The following is a 20,589-nucleotide window of genomic DNA, read 5'->3' as shown; positions in this document are numbered from 1 at the left end:
TGATGATGATGATGATGATGATGATGATGATGATGATGATGATGATGATGATGATGATGATGATGATGATGATGATGATGATGATGATGATGATGATGATGATGATGATGATGATGATGATGATGATGATGATGATGATGATGATGATGATGATGATGATGATGATGATGATGATGATGATGATGATGATGATGATGATGATGATGATGATGATGATGATGATGATGACGATGATGCAAGGCTTGCAGAATTACGTCAAAATTTTAACTTCAGATGTTGTGTGTACATATGTATGAGAAGGTATGGTAAGGTGGGTGGGAATCTTACTTAGAATCCTACTTCAAAATTTTCCTAAAATAATATTCTAGCAGGCTGCCATGCTTTAGTCTTTGATACATTCACAAATATCACCAGCGAAGGATACGAGTTTACGTTTGCTGCTCTGAGGTATCAGCATTTGCGGTATTTTCCTCACAAGTGGCAAATTTGTGCTCTGAGCTAAAGTAACAGAAATACTAGGCAACATCAAGAGAACACCTAATGTCGGCGATGCTCTGCAATACTGTTCTGCTTTACCCATAACGAACCATACCGCAGAATTTCCTGAGCCAGAATGAATCGAAATTCAACATAAACCGGCTCGGCTCTATGATGGGCTAAGACATTTCAGCAGCAACGACACACGCAACGATTCGTAGCGCAGAAAAAAATGGTAAATTGTTTGAAAACAACACCCGAGGCTGGCACTGCTCGAAATTAATTAATTTTGTGATAAAAAAAAACAAGCCAATAAAGCACACCGCAGCTGTTCGCAAGTGGAGCAACTTAATATGAGCGTTACGAATTGCTATATCCTACTTATCTGGTAAAATTTTCAAGTCAAACCTATTTTGGGCTTTGCTCGACCGACCGATGACGACGAACGCGCGCCCGGGTAAAGGCAATTAACAGTGGGTAGGTCGTCGTCGTTGTTTGGTTTACACTTGCTGTAGGCAAAAATTGTGCTGCTTATGTTGGTCTTGCACAACGTTAACGGTGAGGTTTTCACAAAATCACAAAACGGGTTGAGTATTGTTTCGAAACAAAAGCCACCTGAAAAGATTACGTATTTTCATTCAACTTTTTGCTCTAACTTTTGATTAAGATTAAGGTGGGACTACGATTGACGTCATTGACGGCGTGGCAGCCACAAAAATCCAACTGAACGTCATGAAGAAATGTTATTTTGAATGCTAAAAACTCAACTGGTTTGCATAATATTCGACTCAGAAGAGATGTATTAGAGATTTTTTAGTAAAAAAATTAAAAATTTGAAACTGAAATCAATTCTAGGTGGCTTAAGATGAGTTTGATTTGTCGAATTTTCGAAAGACGATTTTTTTCAACAATTAAATTCTGTCTCCCGTAGCAAGCATTCTCGCTAATCAAAACAAATTTTTTATCAGCTTTTATTTTGAAGACAAAATACTTTCGGTGTATTTAACCGTTATGTGTTCGACAAAAAAAACACCTTTAAGTGCTCGACAAGGGTACCCGGGTACCCACAAATTGAAACGCTTGTAACTTTGGCAATTTTTGACCGATAAGGACACTTTTACCACCAAAAGATTCAGGAACTTATCCACTTCCAGTGTGGTTATAACAGAGCCGGAAGTGGCTCATCTGGTTCCCGGAAATCCGGCAGTCCAAGGATGTATTCCGGAATTAAAGCACTTTTTATATTTTTGGATGTAATTATAGTAATATGGGTGTCCAAAGTTCTTCCAATTACTCCGAAAGGTCATTCTTCATTGTTTTAAGACAATACAATGATATATCCTTGGAATGGCCATTCTGCGACAAGTTCCCGTGGGACCTCCTGTGGCCATAAAACTGTTTGGTTTGCAACACTGGCAATATGGGTGTCTAAATTCATGAAATTACTCCAGAAGGTCATTTTTGATTATTTTGATTCTATCTGATGATTTTGCCATGGCATGGCCATTCCGGAACATATTCCCGTGGGGCTTCACAGTTGACCAAAACCAAAAATATGTGCGCATTAGAGTTTTGAGTGGGAAAACTTGATTTTAGGTTTATGGAACCTTTGGGAGAGTTTCTTGAAATTAAAAGTTCTATCGTATGGTGAAATTCAAATTTTGAATAATCCCCCTAAAAGTGAAATAAAAAATTTATTTTTCTGCAGCTTCAATATAACACATTGATGAGTTCTGCAAAGTTTTAGAGCATATTATTACAAGAAATTTTGCTGAAGACCGTAACCTTCTATCTCTTCAGCGAAGATAGAAAAGTCCTATTTCTTATATGTGAATCTTCAAAATCAGTTTTTCTATTTTAGCTTTTTTTGTAGTTGTTGTATGATTTTTTCATGTTCTATAAAGTTGTACAAATAGTGAAAATAAACAACTTTGCCGAATGTAGTATACCTCTATCTTTGCTTATTTAAGAGCTGTAAAACTTTTGTTATAATAAATACCCTAATTTTGATCCCCAATTACGCGACTATGCGCAGACGGATACAAATGAAACTTCCTGACTTTTTGTAGTTTTTTATTTAATTTCAGATTCATGTAATGTAATTTGTATCTGTTTGTGCATAGTTGAGTAATTCGGGGTCAGATTTAGGGTATTTATTATAACAAAAGTTTTACAGCTCCTAAATAAGCAAAGATAGAGGTATACTACATTCGGCAAAGTTGTTTATTTTCACTATTTGTACAACTTTATAGAACATGAAAAAATCATACAACAACTACAAAAAAAGCTAAAATAGAAAAACTGATTTTGAAGATTCACATATAAGAAATAGGACTTTTCTATCTTCGCTGAAGAGATAGAAGGTTACGGTCTTCAGCAAAATTTCTTGTAATAATATGCTCTAAAACTTTGCAGAACTCATCAATGTGTTATATTGAAGCTGCAGAAAAATAAATTTTTTATTTCACTTTTAGGGGGATTATTCAAAATTTGAATTTCACCATACGATAGAACTTTTAATTTCAAGAAACTCTCCCAAAGGTTCCATAAACCTAAAATCAAGTTTTCCCACTCAAAACTCTAATGCGCACATATTTTTGGTTTTGGTCAACTGTGAAGCCCCACGGGAATATGTTCCGGAATGGCCATGCCATGGCAAAATCATCAGATAGAATCAAAATAATCAAAAATGACCTTCTGGAGTAATTTCATGAATTTAGACACCCATATTGCCAGTGTTGCAAACCAAACAGTTTTATGGCCACAGGAGGTCCCACGGGAACTTGTCGCAGAATGGCCATTCCAAGGATATATCATTGTATTGTCTTAAAACAATGAAGAATGACCTTTCGGAGTAATTGGAAGAACTTTGGACACCCATATTACTATAATTACATCCAAAAATATAAAAAGTGCTTTAATTCCGGAACACATCCTCGGACTGCCGGATTTCCGGGAACCAGATGAGCTACTTCCGACTCTGTTATAACCACACTGGAAGTGGATAAGTTCCTGAATCTTTTGGTGGTAAAAGTGTCCGAATCGGTCAAAAATTGCCAAAGTTACAAGCGTTTCAATTTGTGGGTACCCGGGTACCCTTGTCGAGCACTTAAGGGGTAAAAAAATTCGAAGCCCCCCCATTCCACCCCCTTAAGTGCTACATGAAAACTTATTTTATGAAAAGTTGCAATTCAACTAGTTCTTAGATGTCACAGAGTTTCAGTATCCTTGATCAAAAAAAACTTTAGAATTTCGTACTTTGAAAGCTGAAAAGGTACCCGGGTACCCTGTCGAACACATAACGGTTAACAATAACAAATTCATGTCAAGCCACGGCTAAAAGCTGCTTGTTTTAGCAGAGCCAACAATACGTCGTTTAGATGCTTATTGCTGTGAGTGGAAGAGAATCAATAATTAGATGTTTATTGCAAAGAGCACTTACAGCTAGAACTTTCTGTCGCCAACAAATTGACATTCGAAAGGATTAGATTGGAGAAACGCATTACAACTTTTAATTGCGAAAATGTAGGTCAGCTGGAGATTTCTAAATTCTCTGGCTGAAATGTTTTCACTTAAAGGTTGCACGGAAACAAATTCAATCTCGTAATGAGAAGAATCACTCACGATTTCAGGATTCTAGTTTATCTTCCATAAAAATACACCGTAAATAATAATCATATAACGAGTTGGGTGCGGTACATAGGCAACACAAGGTCATGAATTATTATTATTATTCAGTCATATCTATAGTTCGACAAATATGTTTTGAAGAACAAAACAAAATTACTATATGTATACTACATATACATAATACATGGTACAAATTATAATAACGTATTGCCTCCAGAGTTTTTTTTTAAGTTTTATAAATAGCATTTATCGTCTAGAATAAAACGATACCTAGTGAGTTAATGAGAATTCAATAACTTTTAACCTTCGGCAGATCTTCTTAGGATTTACAAGCTAGCAGAATCGTGATATCATACCAAAAATAAAAAAAATCCTGGAAAATTTAGACTAAATTTTCGGCCTCAGTAAAAGCATTCGCGAAATTAGGGGGCGGGAATACATTTTATTTTTAAATTTAGGAAGAATCTATAGTTTTTTTTTTGTATGCCAGAAGGGCATTGGGTTAAAAGGCCACTGCGACAGTCTTAATGGTCGTCTTTTGTGGCAGGCCCCGATTGCTGTACACAGTTTACGGATCACTCATACCCATTGATGGAGTTGAGCGGGATAGTTGTAATCCTGTGCCCCAATTCGGTAATACATGGTTTATAAAACCAATGACCGTTTTGGGATTTAGGCTCTATACCTGATACGGAGTAAGAAGGGAACTTCCTAAGAAGTTGTGCCTTGATAATGCAAGAGCTCCGCAATAGCAAAGCAGATGCACAGAACTTTCAGGTTCAGAGTTACAAAAGCGGCAGGTGTCGGATGATACCTTGCCGATATTCTTTGAATGATAGAGAGCGGGTCTGTATCCTGTTAGGAGTCTCGTGATTGTACGTAGGTTCACACGAGTTAAATGGAGTAGTTTTTTAGCTACCGTCAAACGGGGTAACTTGCAACAGCGGGGTAACATGCAACAACGCTATATCGATCCAATTTACTGTACTTTTTGATCTGTTACTTCAATTTTTAATCTATATCAGTCACTGAATCTTGTTGTTAACAGTTCAAAGAAGCCTTAGATACTGTTATATTGATTTTCCGCTGTTTTGGTGATTTTTAAAAAATCCCACAAGATGGTGTCAAATTCATCGTCAATTTTTCGTCAGTGAAACGTTTTTGTCGCCCACAGGCACTTCAAATAAAAGAAGCCTAACATACATTTTTTATAGTAAAATCAACATCAAGAAAACAAAATAATTTATTTATGATGACTAGTTTTGTTTATCTTACTTGTTACCACGTTATTCGTAAAACAAATGCTTAAACGGGGTAACTTGCAACAGCTGATAGACATAAAAAGCTGTGTTTCGTTACCTTCAAGAGGCACGTTATCATTTAATTTTGCATCAAACAATACTAAAGCACACCTGAAGAGTGTAAGATACTTTCGGTAAGTCGGAAAAATGCCAGTTTTTCTCTAGATATACTGAAAATGGTCATAGAAGAGGCCAAAACGAAAATAACCTCACTGAGAGAATCGACCAGCAATATAACAGTGTCTAATTACGATCACTCGCAACGTAATGAACATTCATATATTACGTAACCAAGATATCGATGATTTTTAACTCTCCCGCTCCACTTCATGACGCAATTTTGCATAATGGATATACGACGTGTAATGCGTGTAAACGTGTACACAACTCTCGCTTATCTAAGTGCGTTACGTAATATGTGAATGGTCCTTAAAGAAGGCAGCTCTATCGGATCCAGACAAGGAATATCAATTGCATGAATAATATAAAAAGTTATTTCTGTAATTTCCGTTACGGGGCTCATAAAATTTTTTCACCAACGTGACATAGGACATTTTTGAGTATATTCATAGCAAAAGTATTAAAAATTGCAAGTCGGATTATCATTTGCATATTCAAGTCAAAAGAAACTTATCCAAATCTTTAAATTCGTTCAATTTCCAAAAAATATTGCTTGTTGCAAGTTACCCCGTTTAAGGAGTTGCTAGTAAAACATTAGTTAAAAAATTCTACAACAGCCAATATTGATCGCATATTTTTTCTCAATATGTGAAATTGTTCTGTGGTAGACCTAATAACTTTGTATTAATTAAATGTCCTCAAATGTACTACAGATAAGTTTTCACTTGCACTCATAGTTGAGAACTGTTGCAAGTTACCCCGTTTGACGGTACTGCAGGGTTTGGGTAGATAAACTGTTTGGCTGGTCTACAATCCTGTGTTTGATTTCAACGGGATACTATTTCTAGCTTTTACCATGTCATCAGTTCGCCTTTCACGGCGGATGTGGAGGTGCCCAGAAACGGTTCAGAACCAATAAATTGCTGAGCTGATCCTTGTCTTGCTAGGTTATCAGCAAATTCATTGCCCTCGATTCTGCCGTGACCGGGCACCCAAAGTAATAAAACTAAGGAGGATTTATAGTTAGATAACTTTTGATAATAAAAACTTGGCAGTAATTTTTTATATACAGACATCACAATTATAAGATTCCATGCACTAATGTGCAAATATGCCGACGAAATAAAATGGTCGCAAAAAAATCCCGTGGGCTATAGCCCCCCTAGAAACTAGCACTAGTTCCGCCAATGAGTAAAAGTAATGAGAAGATAGAATTCTATATATAACATAATCTTTAGCATAAAGCTATACAAATTGAATTTCTTACAAGCAGAACTCATGACTGGCGGCTAGTATCTATTCATCATCGTTCCAAAAATAAAGTGAAAAAAAATAAAATATGAAAGTACAAGTATGGTCTTAAGGGCATTACAGACACTTAAAAATCAGAGGGGTTGTGCACAAGACACGACCGCATAGGTGACGTACGACTACGTAAGTCTCTTTGTAGCGATAGTATGATGTATCCATGTATGTAATAATACGATTCGTTATGCATACATGCTACATGCTGTAACGTTTATCAAAGTAGGAACATTGTATACGTTTAATCCTCAACAGATTTAGGAGTTATTTCTATGAATTGCTTGAATCTATTTTATTAAAACGAATCAGTCACACTAAACCAAACAGTAAATTTATTTTCAAATTCAACTTTTCCCTCGTTGCCTGTGTTATTATCGTATTAACTAGACAAGAAAATATAATAAACTCTTCAATTGTTGCGTGGTCCTTAAAAGAACCGATTGCTTGATTATCATAACTCCAGGTTGCAATAAACTTGAACTAACGCACTTAATTTTCTTTTCGGTAAATTGGAGTACCGATAACCGCTAACCAGGCACGGTTTTTTGCAACGAACCAATCGGAAAGCCTCAGCGACGAAGCCGTTCGTGTATAGTCATGAGTCATGATGAAATACCAGTCCCGGTGGACAGCTGCAAGCGACGTGGGATCTTTTTGTTGTCCTGAGCAGCACTTCCGCAGTTAATTATTCCATCACGGCAGCCAGCGGCAGCTTCAATAGTTTCCTTTCCTCAGCAGCCGATGAATACGACTGTCCGGAAACTGCAGACGTGCACGACTCGAGCATGACTTTCGCTTGCACTTGATGCTTTCTCCTTTGTCGCGTCCAGACTTTCCAGTTAGATGTTGACAGTAGCTCAGCTAGCGTTTTAATAATGCTGTTTGCTGGCTTACCTTGTATTATGTACCAGAGCAAGCGACAAGAATCGGTTCCGCCTATTTTTCGTGGTCCATCATTCCATCATCTACGTTGAAGAAAATGGAGTATTTCAATTTTAGTCTGAACAAAAGAGCAAAGTTACCAGTGAGCCGTTCACCTTTTGCTGCCAAAGAAAAATTGCGATTTGTGTTGCTAAAGAAAACCTAGTGAAAAGCCCTAAATTTCAAGTTTCCTAAGTTTCATCAATTACCGAAAACCGTTCTTTTAAGAATGAACAAATTCTTATAGGAAAATAAAAGATTGTTGTTCTCCGCTGATCACAATAAAGTGTATTGGGTCAGTAATAATTATTACAGCAAAACATTGGGTTTAGTTTTAATGCGTTTTCCTGCGCATTTGTTGCGGTCAGTAGTATTTAATTCGGTGTTAACTTGGTTTTAATTGCTATCACTTGTTCACGGCAGACAAGTTTTCAATGACGATTATTGACATTAAAATTGCTGCGGCACCGCTCGTGTAGCCGTTGGTGGTACATCACAATAAGGAATTATCAAGCCAATTAGCAATCAACGAGAAAGGGTAGGATTACATTTAATTCTCTTGTAACTTTGTTATAGTGGAATTAAATGGAATTTTCCATCAACTTTTTCGTTGGTTCCTGAATTGTATCAAAACTTTTTTCGAAAATAATTGTAAATTATTCCAACCAATCACGAAGCGGGAATTTATACCTCGACGAAGAGTTGAATAAACTGCTGTCTAACTACCGAGTTAGAGTTATTTTCAATAGTTTTCTATACTTTCCAATTCGATTTTTCGATCTATTGGTGTAAAATAGCTTGGAAATCTATTAGGAATTGACTGAATTATAAGCGGAAGCGTGAAAACGCATTACCACTTTCATGACGTCATTTCCAACAACCAATCACGAAGTTAGGATTTCTAGATGGACAAGGCTTCATTATTTCCAATTTTTCAATAGTGCGCACTTAAAAATCAATAGTTTGCTTTATTCGTGTAGATGCGTAGAAGATTTTCCGATTGATTGGTGCGAAAATATTTAAAATCGATCGGGAAACCGCTAAGCTATTAGCGCTCAAAATTTTTCTTTTTTCGTGACACTCGCATTTTTCGATTTTTTGGAATGACCTCCTATATCAGCTACCTTCCTGAAAGACGTAGTCCAACGTCAAAATGGGTTTTATTATAGTATAAAATAAAAACTTCAATGAAGGTGAAATTTGAGATACAATGTATACATCAGAAAAGAGGGGTGCCCATGTGGCCCCGGGTTTTCATCATGCCCCCAATCCCCCTATCTAGACAGAAATCGTATGCAAGATGCTCAGTTGTAAGATTTGGCGGGTGATATGTGAAAAGCAAAAAATTCTACAACTCTTAAAATGGTCTCAAATTCGCAAATGTTGACTGATTTGAAATTTTGACCAAAGCCTTAGGATTGAATATAAAACAAGTGGTGTTGAGTTAAAGAATGTGGGTCATTTTAAAGGTCTCTTTAAGGTCCCCTAAAGTGAACAAAATTTCATTTTTACCTTTGTTTTAATTAAATTTCATATTGAATTGACAAAATCTCGTCTAACTTTTGTAGAATCATCGTGTCCCCCGAATAAGGCGGTTTCGAATAAGAACGCTTCCAATAAGGACGGTCTCGAGTGATTTCGTTAACGCGGTCGAACGTCCTTATTGGAGTCTACGTAGCATATGGGAATTGACTTAATTGGTTCCAACATGCAATAACTCGTGATCCTGTCCGTATAGAAGGTTGGTGTCTTCGACAGAGTTGTTCAGTACATCAAGGGGTTTCATTAGATTATATTATTGCGGAATTGTCTTACTACGTGGCGCTAGTATCTATGTGATTTGTTTATACAGGCTGTATCTTGCGCTGCTGACTGTCTAGAAAGTGTCGGTCTTCGGGAAGGTTGCTCAAATGACTACCACCTTCAAGATGGTATGGAAAATAGCGCAGAACTGACTCACTACATGGTGCTAGCGTACATGTAATATTCTTAGACAGGCTGTATCTTACGCTGCTGACTATCTAGAAAGTTGCGGTCTTCGGGAAGGTTGCACAAATGACTGCCACCTTCAAGATGACATGGTAAATAATGCAGAATTGACTCTGATTATTCTGGTAGATGGCCTGCGGCTTGAGCCCCAATCATTCCAGTTCGAAATTCACAGTTGCCATCAGAACAGGTGGCTTCGCCGGTAGGTTCTTTAACTTTAACCTTCAAGTATCAGTATTCGTGTAACCTTAAACTCAAGTTTAAGTCTTCAAAAGTGCACCTCCACAAAACATCGATGAATTGTCTAACCATTTCTAGTTAAACCAAGCATCACGAAATTGGAATAAAAGCTATAGATCATAAACACAGTTGCCTTAACTGTACTTGCTTCCTTCCCCTCAGGCTGATCACAGCGGCAGCTCTTTTCGTGCAAATCCATCAATCGATTATCGAACGGCGAACGCCGAGGAAGCTGGCATCTAACGATTTTCTAAATTGTGAGAAATGGTTTCGGATCAATTCGCCATCATTATTTTCATCTCATTTTATCGCGTTTAGTGTTCATTAGGCCGATTGTTATTGTTGTGCTGTCTGCAGTCTATGTGCTGCGTCATTACCAATTACGTGCCAGTCAGCTTGACTCGATTGCAGCAGGGTGCTCTTTCGCAATCTGTTTGTATTATAGCAAGGAGGCTGCCAGTGTAGGTAGGTATAGCTCTCTTCGGCTTCATTCTCTATCTAGGATAACACCGTGAGGAATTTTGATTAATGCTTATTTAAATGATTAATGACTATAGCGAGTATGATCTATTGCTGTCACGAATCTAAATGAATAATTTATTATTGCGACAGATGGAGGAGTTAAGTGAAAAGCGAATAAAAAAAACGAAACGAAAATAATCTCGTCCAGCTTCATTGGCTTCTGAAACTTTCAGATCGCGACTGTCGCAATCGTCAATGCTATTGCAAGGGAGGTAAATGAGGCTTAATGCTATAATCGGACCGTGATAAGAATATCAATATACCAATGTTGTTAATTCAATCGAGCGCAAGGCAAACAAAACTCGTTACATCAATCTTCGTAATGAGGTCGTATTGCTTCGGTCGAATTCCGGCCTAATCGTGGTTCGACCCTCGCCCATTTTCCTCAAATCATTTCTTTTCCTCGGGCAGCCGACTGCAACAAGTATTGGCCGAAAGCAGACAAGTCAATTTCCTTAATTAACCACGACACACAGCTCTGTCCGGGCACCTAGTTGTGCTGTTTTTCGTTTAGCCGGCATGGCACATGAATGGTGATTGCCTACGGTTTCCGACAAGTCTACTTAAACCTCAAAACCGAGCAGCCGTTAGTTGCCATCCATCCAAGTCACGATACTAACGGAAGCGGTTTGCATTAAAAAGGGAAAATCCCCTGTTGAATCACGTGTTGCAGCGGTGGTTATTTAGCAGTCGCAAATATGTATTTATACGACTCCTCTCGTTACACAGTACGACTACGATTGACCATGCTTCTCCATTAGGGTGCAAGCGGCCGCAGCGCAGTAACGCTTTACTGGCAATCCACCACCACCAAAGTGAGAAACATTCTTGGAAATAGCGTGTGAGCTGCAAGCATACCAAAGTTATAATCACCTTGCTGCTGAACATCGCACTGATTGCGCTGAGTAAAGGATGGCCCGGTACAAGCCAACAAGCCATATCTGAATCCCTAGAGCGAAGTAGGATTACTGCAACACCAGGTAGTTACCATAAATCGTAGTACCTCTGACTCGCGCGGTCATCTCGTAACTCATCAACTGACATCAACGATAAACAGTTTTAATCTCCCGAGATATTCACTTTCTCTATATAAGGTTTAGCTGTGCATTGTTAGAAGTACAGCACTGAAGTACAGCACTGAAGTACAACCAATCCTAATGGCAAAATAACTCCACAGGACGGTAGCTATGCTCTGGCTACCCTCGCCAGTGTACACTAATCCAATAAAATTTCATATTGAGCTGATTTGTTTTAGCACGGAATGAAAAAAACTCGTCCGTGTTTTGCGCAGCGATGCTTTTTTTTCCTGAATCCATGGCTCTAACGCTAACCTCGCCGGGGCAATCCGCTTCCTCGGCACTGAATTGGTTCGTAAATAGGCTAGCGCGTTTCCAGCAGGCGCAAGTAACGTTCCGCAGCCCGGCAGCAGCATCGGATAGAATTTTTTTCCCGCTCGTATGTATGTCTGTTATGACACTTTTCCCGCTACCGTAGCCAAGTAGGTAGGCATGTGTCGAATGGATCTCATGTGTCTGACAGTAGCGTAAAATTTGATTCATCAAATAGTGATGTTGATTGGCTTTGATAGAAAGGAGCATACTTTATGTTTCTGCATTGAACGACCCGCTGACACAAACATGCCCGAACCGTGAGCTAGGCTGGTTATTTCGCGATGCTAAAAGGTCGGATCGATTCGAGGAGAAATATCAAAAAAAAAAACGCGGTATTAGACACTCAACAACGGCACCGAATGCTGATTAGCTCTAATGGAATTTGGATTGTGAAGCCAAAAAGGATATGTGATTAGACGGCGCAAAACAGCTTATAGCACGGAAGTTTCTGACAAAAGCGATTCCCGTATCGACTGCATTTCAAATTTCAATTTACATTGATACCGTTTGAATAGGTGGATAATGACCTTAAGGAATTGTTTCCTTAATTCTAAGTCCATTCATATTATGCACTTAGTAAAATTCATTGAAACAGCTGCATTATAGCTTAACTCGACTTTCAAAAGCCATGCCAAATGATTCTTGAGTTTCTTTTAATGAAATTTTGCCTTACATTTATCATTTTTTATATCATTTAACATTGAAAAGTGTAAAAATTTTATTTTGCTACGGCAATACATTCATTTTTCAGTTGCCAACTATTTGAAACCTTCAAAACAGAGATCAAAACAGAGAGTTGCGCCTAAGTTACGAAACTGTTGCGGGAAATAATTAAATTCGAGATTGCCGTAAAACCTAACGCGCTTGCCTCTAGTTACGGAACAGTTTGTAAGCACATGTTCACTCCAATTTCAAGTATGAAGCACCGTCTAAGCAGCGCTAATGCAAGCATAAACGAATATCGAATTTCTGCTGAGTTATACCTTGCGCATGAGTTGAGGTAGGGCAAACGTTCACCTAACCAGCTGTAAACAATAACAAATTTTCATGCGGCATAGAATTCTTTGTAGCAGTACGGACACAAAAAAATGGACTAAAAAGGTGATTGCATTTCGCAATTTTTTTCTTAATTATTTTACTTACTTCAGGGAAGTACAAAGCAAAAATGTTGCAATGAGGTACCGTGAACGCGCCTATTTCTGCGCACCCCACATTGCAGACAAAACTTGCAAATTCTTGCAAATTTTTGTCTTAATTAACACATCTAGGGAACTAAGTTGTTCATTTGAGAATGCTATGATTTTAAAGGAAAACATGCGGTGCGCAGAATTAGGAACCATGCACAGAATTAGGTATGTCTACGGTAGAAGCATAGATTTTTACCACAGTATAACGCGAAATTAACCCAATTTAAAGGTTAGCCATACAGCACATAGTACGTATGGTGTCGCGGCTACAGTGAGTCACAAACTCATAGCAACGCCAAAAGATATTCATGTCACGAAAATTCTTCCTGAGCGATGAAGTAGCGTTGTGCGACTTTTTGTCTGATTAAACCGTTTTAGTTTTTTCGGTAATTCATGAAAGCATCCGATAATAAACAATCCTCGATTGTTATTTTCAACACTAATTCTCACTCATCAATCAACACGAAACGAATGACAGTTTAAAAGCGCCATTCATAACAAGCGCAATAATAACTAATTTTCGTTTTTGGCGTTCGTTATTGTGAAAATCTGTATATTATACTCGTTGACTTTTTCGGTGAGATATCCGAATTTATCACCGAAAAAGTCAACAATTATAATATATATAATAACAAGAATAAAATATATATAATGACTAACTTGTTTCGTTTTTTCATTTAGACATAAGATCTACTATCGGGTATGTCCAGCTAGCACCAAATGTACGAAAACTATCGTAAATATCTCCTAACAAACTCGAAATCGTTACGAAAGCTTGATAAAGTCAGATTAAGTTGATGTTCTGTCGTATATAATGATAATGATAATGACAATGATATAATAAATCGTAGAGTAGTGCGAAGTGACTCGCGCTTAATCGGATATTATCGTATATAAATACTTATATAGTCGTAACGCTCAAAATTATTGGTAATCACGTATATCGCCTCCAAAATAGTACGGATATGCCAATTTTGCGCATGAAATACGATTTATTTAGCATGTATATCTGTACGTAATGCTGATTTTTACCTTTTTTCTACATATGAAAATGTTTTGTCGACTGTGAAATTCATTATTTAATTTTTACCGGCTATCAGCCACAGCCACAGCCACAGAACAGATTTTGTACTTTCTCCGAAATTTCGACTTTTTTTGTAGTCTTTATCAAGGATCATGTGATCATAAAACTTGTAATTTCTGTAAATCGCGATAAAACTGATATAAAACTAGAGAGACCCAGAAAGAAAAAAAATTAAATTCTTTTAATGCTTTCAATTTTTAGTGATGTCTGTTTATAGTGACTTCCAAGGGTCGCTTGAAACTATAAGTGCATAAAACAACTCCAATTGACGGTTCTCCTCTCAAAGAACACTTGCAAGACGGCATAAATATTTCACATAGGGCAGAGTAGTCAACAGTGAGGCATCGGGAAAAACTTTGCCATAAAACATTCATGATCCATGATATTTTCCTGGAAAGTGAAGTTTGTGAACCTACATCACATAATGGAGTTTGAGAAAATTTTGTAAATTTTTCAATATATTTCATATGAATATATTTCATATTTATACTATTTCAGTATTCAACATCACACACACACACACACACACACACACACACACACACACACACACACACACACATACACACACACACACACACACACACACACACACACACACACACACACACACACACACACACACACACACACACACACACACACACACACACACACACACACACACACACACACACACACACACACACACACACACACACACACACACACACACACACACACACACACACACACACACACACACACACACACACACACACACACACACACACACACACACACACACACACACACACACACACACACACACACACACACACACACACACACACACACACACACACACACACAAGACGATGCATCGCGATGGTTGGCATATAATCTCGGCTGGGAGAGGCAGTTAGCGTCGATAGGATCGTAGCAACTGGCCGCGGAGTCCTGTACTCTAACAGCTGGCTGCGAAGTCTGTCGTATAAAAACAGAAGGTCAAGGGATTTGCTTTGAGGAACGACCCAGCACTCAAAGAACTAGGTGACAACGAGGCGAAAACCAGGCGCACGCAAAACAGAGACATGCTCTTTGAATTGAAGAAAGACCCTTCGGTCAAGAGCTCTTCATACAAGCAAGTTGTAGAAAACTCCTTGGGTGGCGAGGTGAATGCAAGAGCCTTGTCCCAAAAGACGACGCTTGAGTGCAGAAACCTAGACGAGATCGCGACAGAGGATGAGCAAATAGCCTCCCTGAAGGAGCAAGCACAATTAGGAGATGTTTCATTTTCTGTGCGGTTGAGGAAAAGATAAGGGGGTATCCAGGTAGCTACAATGAAACTTCCGTAGCTGTTGCCGGTAAGGCATTGGAGACCGGCAAAATCAAAATGAGGTGGTCAGTGTTCTCCCAGAGAAGAAATTGCAAAGGGCCAGCCAGATCTAATCTGTGCCAATGAACGAAGGCACCATCAGCACCTTCCGCAAAGATGGGCGAGAATCCGTTATCGACGTTACCTTTTGCAGTCCGTCGTTGGTGGCAAACACAAACTGGGGAGTTTGCGAGGGTTACACTCACAGTGAACATCAGGCAATCCAGTACTACATTGTCCAGCGAAACACTGGGCCACTACAGGGGCATAGAATCCACGAGCGCAAGTGGAAGTCAAAGCTTTGCGAGCAGAGAGTAGCCCTTCAGTCCGGGACGCAGATGAGCTGACGGAGGCTAGTGAGAGCATGGGATAAAACCATGTCAATAAAATTGGAACCCAGGAACAAACGGCGACTAGTCTCAGCGCCAGAAGGCGCGCACATCGAGCAAGATCTGAGACGGAAAAAGAGGAACGTAGAGAAGTCTACAGAGTAGCACGGCGCATACCGCATCACCATGAGAAAGTTGAAAGGCCCCTCGTTGCCCGCTGAAAGATGTCCAAATAAGCTGAAGGTGATCATCGAGGGACTCTTTCCGCAGCATGTCCCAACGACCTGGCCCCCGACACCCTATCGTGAGCAAGAGGATAGCAACGCCGCAGAAAGAATAATCACCAATGAGGAACTTGTGATAGTTGCAAAGGGATTGAAGGCGAGAAAAGCACCAGGAATGGATAGAATCCCCAACATTGCTTTGAAAACGGCGATCTTGGCGTTTCCGGACATGCTTCCGGCGTTTTCCGGACATGGTCGGTCATGCAGAAATGCCTGGACAAAAGCCACTTCCCAGACAGATGGAAGGCGCAGAAGATGGTGCTGCTACCTAAGCCAGGTAAACCACCGGGTGACCCTGCTTCGTATAGGCCTATATATTTGCTGGATACTCTAGGAAAACTCCTGGAAAGGGTAATTCTCAACAGATTGACGAGATACACGGATTGTCCAAAAAGCAATTTGGTTTCCGGAAAGGATAGTCCACGGTGCATGCAATCCGGACGGTAATCGAGAGGTCCGAGAAATCGTTAATGCAGAAGTGGCGGGGTGATCGTTACTGCGCTGTGATAACCATAGACGTTAAGAACGTTTTCAACAGAGCCAGCTGGGAAGCAATCGCCGTAGCGCTGCATAGAATGGGGGTCCCCGACTATTTTTGCAACGTCTGATGTACTGCCTTTCGATTGCTAATCACTACCACATCTGTTTTATGATGAGCTACCGTCATCTAATCTTTCACCATACGTGTGAACTCCAATGCCAGTTACTAGCAGCACCACATCATCAATGAAGCCGACAACCTCCACAACCCTGAAAAGGTTTAGCTTTAATACTCCATGCTACATCGCATTCCACAACGTCGGACCCAAGGTAGAGCCCTGAAGAACTCCCGCCGTGATTGTAATTCTTCTCTCTCCTCTATCGGTTTCGGCAGCAGCGTTCCCAGGTATCGGGAAAGTTACCTTCGCCAATGCATTTCTGCAATTGATATTTTCAAAGCCATATTGGGCAGTTCGTGTGGTCCTTCATGGCTTTCGCCAGCTCGATTAGCTGCTTCATTATCCTCTCAGGCCGTTGGTTCATGCTGCGGGAACAGCCCTTTGATGATAATTTTCATCATCTCCGCACTTCCGCACATCTTTCAGACGGTATGGAAGGACCTTTTAACTGTGTTATGGCAACTTTGTAGGTGTCTCGCCAAGGATTTTTGTTGGGCTGGGGCTCTCTCTCTCTCTCTCTCTCTCTGCGTGTGTGTGTGTGAGTAACGCTTTCCAATCTCACTCAATTTTCTCAAAGATCAGCCAGACCGAAATGAAAGGTGCAGTTATCCCGTAGGTCGCTACTGAATTTCATATTGATCGGAATTTTAGTTCAAAAGTTATGTATCACGAATATAAAAAATATGAGACTTCATTTTCTCATAAGTCACTAGCCGATTTGAACAAAATTGATTGGGGAGCCTTTCCCCAATCACCCTTAACCTTTAACTTCCAAATTTCATGATAGTTGGGCTTTTGGTTTGAAAGTTACATAAAGAAATGTGAAAAAAAGTATTTAAATTTTTTTTGTAACATATAAGCATTATTACAACAAGAAACAACCTACGATTTATTATTATTTGAAAGTTATTGAAAATCGGACGATTCATTCAAAAGCTATTAAAACTTTAACATTTAAGCACCGTATATTCAACCGTTAAAACGTGTAAAATCAAAGCATATCAATCAAATGTCGATTGTATTCAATGTTTGTATGTATGCATGTATGTATGTATGTATGTATGTATGTATGTATGTATGTATGTCTGTATAGATGGATGTATGTATGTATTTGTGAGTGTGCTTACAATTTGTAATTTTGAAATTTACATTGAAATTCAAGAATTCCAATGAGAAACATGTAAATTGTCTAAAGTTTTTGAAGTCTCTTAGTAGAATACGAGCTCTGAAATTGAAGAAAAGAAAAAAAACTTTTTACGATTAAATTCCACTATGCAATATTTATTCGCGACAGATACGTGTACGCTTCGAAAACAGACACTGATGAAGCCTGCAAGTCATAGGCGAAATACGTATCTGTCGGAAATAAATATTAAATAGTGGAATTTTATCGGAAAAAGTTTCTTCTTTTTTTTTTAATTTCCGATTTCAATTGTCATTTTCTTTACTTGCTGTTACTCACAATTGAACAAAGTACAATAGTTGCTACGATCCTATTGATTTCAACAGCCTCTCCCAATCGAGATTCGAACATACGACGACTGGCTTATTAGGCCTGCATCATACCTCGTGGCCAACTGGGAGGCTCGTACGCAATACGGTGTGAATTTTACTAGTGAATAAGAGTTTTCAGGAATAAGTAACGGATATTTCAGGAATAAGTAACGGATATTTAAAAATGTAGTCAAATTAATTATAGATGTTACTGAGAAATTAAAAAATAATTATTGTGGCAGTAGAAAGGCTAGGTCACACTGCTAGGTGGATTAATTCGGGTTTTTGTCTACGTTACTGAATTCAGTACGCGTGTTTTGAATACACGACTGGAACTCACAATATTGGGTATGAAATGGGGAAGGTAACTGAGGAAGCGTCCAACATAACTTCACCCATCCCAAGTCCCTACCTAGCGCCTCCACGTGGCCTGACTCGATAATGCTCTATTGAGTAGCCAAGCTAGGAGGTGCGATTCTGAGTGGTTCCCGGCTGCCTGATCTCAAAACTGCGGGTTTGGGTGACGGCTGAGCCACACGACCTTGTTAGTACGTAAGCTTAATATAAGTTATTTTAATTATTTGTTTTGTTTTAGCTCATGAAGCACCTCCTACTGTACAGTGAAAACTCTGGCCGAAAAAGGTTTAAATAATGCTCATGGATTCCACAAAAAAAAAAAAATATATTGATAATGGAAGCACTTATGGAAACTCAAATGATGCAACTCTATTCCATTCGAAGGGCTACTTGTGAGATTGTGCTTTTTTGGCCCATATATCTTCATATAATGCATAGTCATATAACACATATTTTATTACATTGCCATATACCATCATTATCGTAAAGGGGAAGGAGCATCAAGGTATCGAATGAATCGAAGACTGGATGAGGGATGTGGTAACCAGCCCAAATCATATAAGGTCGGAGAGGATTTTGACGCGCCCTTCTAGCACACAAATCATCACGCAAGATAAGTTGGCACGGCGAAGTTATGTATCTAGAATCCGGACGTCTGTGCTGGAAGGAGCGTCTTATATTCCCGTGGAATCATGTAGGCTACATTGTTTATAGATCCACCCAACCCCTTTTGGTCCTTCACGAACAGCATTGACATGAAAGTTGCTGGATAGATAATTTTGATTTTGCAGTAATTCTACTTGCACACAATGGAAAACCTTTGGGGTGATGGTGGCTACCTCCATTCATACATACATACATACATACGACTGAAACTCACAATATTGTGAAAAATTGACTATCACAGTGAGAAATTTTACAATGCTTGTAAATAGATAGCATGAATCACTAAAACTGTAAAACCGTGATGGTCCGACCATAATAGTAACCAGACACTAACAACAACTAAAATTAATGACTTTAAAGAAAGATGCGCGTTTTTAAAAGTTCTAATTTTCTAATTTAAAATAACAAATATTTACATCCAAAAGAATACTTTGCATACCCGTCTAAAATAATTTTGCTAATCAATACAGTGTTAATAGTAATTGCGTTATTATTTAGGAGTATTCCGCAAGATAGTTTGTAATTGTTTGAATTTTTTTGCTAAGGCATGTTATTCGTTAAAAAAAACATAAATACAATTTAATCGCAAAACATTGCCCTGTTAGCTACCACAAATCAGCCTCATCGTGTAATATTGTAGTTTATTTTAGAAATTGTCAATTAAATTTAAAATTATAAAGTCCTAAATTTGAAACACGCGTGATTGCTAATTCTTGTATTATAGTAAATAATTTTCAAAACGTTCCCCTTTAACAATGTTAATGCCATTTGTAAATATCCTTAATCGGCAACTGACAGCTGCTTCAAGCGAAAACTGAGAGGGTAGAGCCCGGTCTCGAGCTAACGATGTGATACCGATCCGTGGTACCGGCATACCGGCACAGTCATGAAATGTGTCAACAACCGGAACGGTGATCTGAAAAAGTTATTTTTTCTGACAGTCGTAAATGATTCCCATCATTGCTATTTCTTTTCTAATTTTCAGTACTGCTCATCTTCATTAGCTACAATCATGCTTCTTTCGAGAGACTCGTTTGATTGTTTAGCGTGTGAAAAGCGATGTAATAATTATTATGGCGCAATTACATGTGAAATAAGTTAGAAGTCAACGATTTGTGCAATCTAGTTAAGTTCGAATTTTGCACGTAATTTTATCACCATCTAAGCATTTATTTTATTGCTGACGTAAAATCACGCTATAGAAAGAAGGAATAGTTATTTAAATTTTTATTCAATTATTAAAACAGATTTAATTTACTATAACCGCATTAATTCA

This window comes from Sabethes cyaneus, chromosome 3 (assembly GCF_943734655.1).
Source record: "Sabethes cyaneus chromosome 3, idSabCyanKW18_F2, whole genome shotgun sequence".
Classification (NCBI taxonomy): domain Eukaryota; kingdom Metazoa; phylum Arthropoda; class Insecta; order Diptera; family Culicidae; genus Sabethes; species Sabethes cyaneus.
The sequence above is the reverse complement of the archived record's forward strand: the minus strand, read 5'-3'. Positions refer to the sequence as shown.